Here is a 5,184-nt window from a genome sequence, read left to right on the forward strand (position 1 = left end):
GCTACCTTTTCTCTGAGGTGGCCTTGTTCTTTCAGTTCTTCTTCCTCTGACTTCTGAATAGCTGGGCTTTCAGGAAAACATGACTGCACCTGTGCAGGGAACTTTTTCATTTGATTTTTGTTTTAAAATCAAAATTAAATGAGAGCCTCATGTGATATTAGTTTTATGCCTCACAAATCTCCTTTAACCTACACAGTCCTCATCTGATTCCGTGTTTATGATTTAAGAAGAAACAGACTAGCTGTTGTATTTAATGCCTCCACCCTGGATTTCTGTCTGCTTCCTCATAGTGTGTTCTAACTAATTACTCTGTTCCTATAAATTAGAAGTTATGCACAAGGGCATGATTATTTTCAGGTTCAACTTTTTTCAGAAAGTGTACTTCATAGTAATGTTATATGCTTCCTATTGTGTTGAACTACTAAATATTCAATGTCTGCTTGTCTCATCCTTAGATATGCTGAGTATATCAATCAGTGCATTCAACTGGTGAGAGTTTCATTATCAAATGTTGGCTTGAAGTTTTCACCATTGATTCATTACCTGAATCTCTTACACCATTACATATCACAAAAGGGTGATTTTCATATTCTATCATCTCTTTTATATTCATTATCTGGAATTTGGTAGAAAAAAGTCTTTAATCATCTAAACTTGTATCCCTACTTGGAAGAACACTTCACTCAGATAAGGAAAAATGCACTGAATGAAAAATTTAACAATATAGATAAGAAATGCAGCAAACAGAATTGGAAAAACAAAAATCAATGGAAATTCTAGAAATGAGATGCTCAATAAATCAGATAAAAGACTCAATGAAAATGTCACCAATAAGCTAGAAACTGGGTAAAAGAGATAACATCAGAATCTGAAGACAAGATTGAAGAACTATTATGTTCACATAGCAATAAAGAAGCAAAAAAACTAATCATGACTACAATATCCAAGATTTGGAGGAACAAAACTTATGGGTCAGTAGTATAGAAAAGGTTATACTGGTATATTGACTAAAAACAAAAACCAATTATTCAATGAAAAGGAAATGGAAATAGAAAATGCAAGAACCTGGGAGATAATTAAAAGACCAAATGTACAAATCACAGGCTTAGGTGAAGAAGGAGAGGGAAAAACATAGCCAATAAAATAATAGTAGAAAAATTCAAAAATCTTGACAGTCATCCAGGTATTTTTGACAATCCAAATAAAAAACCTACTTAGATCATATTATACTTAAAACCACATACAGAATAAGGAAAGGATATTGAAAGCTTCAAGATAGAAGTGCCAAGCCACCTATGAGGGAAATCTATCTAAAGAATAGCAGGTTTCGCATTAAAAGCAAAGAGGTCATGAAATGACACATTTCAAGCCCTGAAAGAAAATGAATGTCAACACAGAGTACTGTATCCAGAAAAGATATATATTTTATAATTAAATAAAACATTAAAAATAGTCCATGATAGATAAAACTAAGGAAATTTACAATATTCATAACCAGTAAACTGGTGCTACAGAAGATACTTAAAGTAATCATATATACTTATATATGCTTATGATTAGGTTAAGAAAACAAGGATTAAGGGAGAATCAAACACTGCAAAACCAATGAACTGGCAATAATTACTACATAACTTTCAAAAGTAACTGAATGTCAATAGTCCCAATTCTCAAATCAAAATTCACAGAATTCTCAAATCAAAATTCATAGAATTTATCTAAAGAAAAAACCCTAAAAGCAAAAAGATTGACTGCATGACTCAAATAGCAGAACATTTGTCTATTAAGCACAAGACTCTGAGTTCAATATCAATACTACACAAGAAAATAAAGACATGAAAGAAGAAAGGAAACTAACTGTACATGAAAGCAGAAAGGAGACTATTTAGGAAGAGGAAGGGTACTGTCAAGAAAGGTAAGGGAATATGATGAAATGTTTCATTTTGTGTCATTCAGTGGAAAGATGGAGTTCCTAAAGCCCTCAGATACACAAGATGAGGTGTGGGTCCCACTCTTTCAAATGTTCCATCATGACAATACTTCAGTAAACCTGAAAAACTCCTCCTTTCACTCCTGTTACTCACCCTTAAAGAGGAATTCAATTTGTTTCTTGGTGTCTACCCTTACAACTTCTTCCTGGAAGCAGGAGGTTTTAATTAGTGAAAATTAGGTTTACATAAGTGAAAAAGAGAAAGAAATAACCATTTTTTCACCAGTGGTTAAGAGCATCTGCACAGGAAAGACAGTCTTCTCCTATCGTGACTAATTTCTTTCTAATTTCTTTTATATTTTTATGGCATTTGACCAGTTGGAAGTCTCACTATTTCAAATGTCCCATCATGTCTGGATATAGCAGCATCCAAATGTGTTTTGAATATCCATTCTGAGCTGAGCCTAATCAAAGTCAGCTTCAACATAAAATGGGTCAATCACAGAAAATCAATGGTGTGATCCTATGAAAGAATACTTAGCTGTAACATAAATGATAACACAATTTTCAGGAGCTGGACTTCATCAATGCAACCCCAGCTATAGAAATACTACTGATTCTACTACATTCACAAACTCTCACTTAACTTTTTTTATTTTTTATTTTATTGTTATTGTAAAGGCAAGGTACAGAGGGAGTACAGTTACATAAGTCAGGTAATAGAGTACATTTCTTTTTGAAAAAGTGCCACTCAACCCTCATTTTGTCCAACTTTTTCCCTCCTGATCCCCCTCACACAGGTTGTATAGTTCATTTTCAACATAAGGTCTAGTATCACTGCTGCATTTGTTCACCCTTTGTCCCATCATTTCTTTTTCATTTTCCCATCATTTCTGTGCTCCCTCTTGCACTCTCTAAAACATATAAATATTTAAAAGACAAAAGGGACAGAAAACAAAAACATCAACAAGGATAAAAAAAGCAAAATAATAAAATAAAACACTTGTTTCCACAACTGCCCAATAAATAAGTGGGTGAAAGACTTAAAGAGAAACTTCTCTGAAGAAGAAAGAAGGATGGCCAATAGACACATGAAGAAATGCTCAACATCCCTAGCCATAAAAGAAATGCAAATCAAAACAACATTGAGATACCACCTCACTCCAGTTAGAATGGCTAAAATCAAGAACTCTAACAACAACAGATGTTGGAGGGGATGTGGACAGAAAGGAACCTTACTTCATTGTTGGTGGGAATGTAAACTTGTTCAACCACTTTGGAAAGCAGTATGGAGGTTCCTCAAAAGACTTCACATAGAGCTCCCCTATTACCCAGCAATCCCACTTTTGGGCATTTACCCTAATGTTTACAAACAAGACCACACTAAAGCTACCAGCACAACTATGTTTATTGCAGCATTATTTACCATAGCTAAGATATGGAACCAACCCAAATGCACCTCAGTAGATGAATGGATCCAGAAAATGTGGTATATATACACAATGGAATTCTATGCCTCCATCAGAAAGAATGACATTGCCCCATTTGTTAGGAAATGGAAAAACTTGGAAAAAATTATATTAAGTGAAGTAAGCCAGGCCCAAAGAAACATAGGTCCCATGATTTCCCTTATTTGCAATATCTAGTATATGTATGAGAAAAGCGGAAAAAGTCAGATAATGTGATGTTAGGAAAATGAACCCTTAGATATGTATTTTAATGTATTTTTTCTTTCATGCATGTGTTTCTAACGCATTTATAAGATTATTTCTTTGTTGCTTTGTATGTCCCTCCCCCACAGTATAACCCCTGCTTTCACTATATTTGATGTCAATATAACTTGTGGAGGAGATGGGGAAAAACAAGTCATTTAAGAATACAGGTGGACCTGTTGCAACAATGAGAAGTACAAGTTGTCATGTCCAAAACGAGCTTTACAAGGTTGGTGCGGGGAGGGGGGGGGGGGCAGGGGAAGGATTGGGATTGGGGGGGAGGGGGAGGCTGGGAAGGGATGTGAAGGGTAAACAAAGGAGGAGGCTGCAATGCTTGGTAAGAAATGTATGCATTATCCTGCCCATGTAATTGTAACCTCTCTGTACAGTATGTTCACAAATAAAATTAAATTAAATTAAAACAACACTTGTTTACATTTTTGGAGTTCATTTCAATAAACTTCATATTATATGATCATATGCATACAGCTATTGAGCTTTTGTGATCTTCTCCTAAGAATATTCTCCTTTGGGCTCACTGTGTGAATGTCTAGAATCCTGTATAATTTATCATGTCCAAGTGTATTTTTTTGTCTTTTACCATCTATTGTATTGATTTGTAGATTTATAGGCATATTCTAGTTACAACAAATGAAGGAAATGATGCAACCTATATTACTTTGGGTTGGACTTACTTCACTTAATTTTTTCCAAGTCTTTCCATTTCCTTATGAATGGTACAATTTAATTCTTTCTGATGGAAACATAGAATTCCACTGTGTATGTATATCACATTTTCTTGATCCATTCTTTCACCGAGGGGTACCTGAGTTGATTCCATACCTTGGCTAAGGCAAACAATGCTGCAATAAACATGGTTGTGCTGGTAGCTTTAGTGTGTCCTTGTTTGTGATCTATTGGATAAATGTACAGGAGTGGAATTGCTGGGTCATAGGGAAGCTCTACTTTCCAGAGTGGTTGAACAACTTTACATTCCCACCAACAGAGTAGTAATGTTCCTTTTTAACCATGTCCCTGCCACCATATGTTATTGTTAGCTTTCTTGATAATGACCTTTCTAACTCGGGTGGGGTAGAATCTCAATGTTGTTTTGATTTGTATTTCTTTATGGCCAGAGATGTTGAAAATTTCTTCCTATGTCTATTGGCCATTCTTTTTTCTTCTTTTGAGAAGTCTCTCTTGAAATCTTTAGCTGATTTATTAACTGGGTTGTTATTTCTTTAGGAGTTTATATTCAAGGGGGTGAATTTTTGGCTCTAAGTGTGTTTTAGTTACGAGGCCTTTGTCTGATGCATAGCCATTCTGTCCTCTTCTCTAATTCTGTCTCACTTAACTCACATTTGGGCCTTTCTAGGTCAAAATATCTTGGTCACTTTATCACCCACTCCCTTCTCACTTCCTGAGTTGCAAAACTGTACCTCAGAGAGTAACTACATCTCATTTGGACACCACTGGAGGAAGAGGTATTTCCAGGGGCCCCTTCAAGCCTGCCACCTTGACTTTCTGGCTATTTCTAGAGGACTT

This window comes from Dipodomys spectabilis, unplaced genomic scaffold (genome assembly GCF_019054845.1).
Source record: "Dipodomys spectabilis isolate Male_0828 unplaced genomic scaffold, ASM1905484v1 ptg000069l, whole genome shotgun sequence".
Lineage (NCBI taxonomy): Eukaryota > Metazoa > Chordata > Mammalia > Rodentia > Heteromyidae > Dipodomys > Dipodomys spectabilis.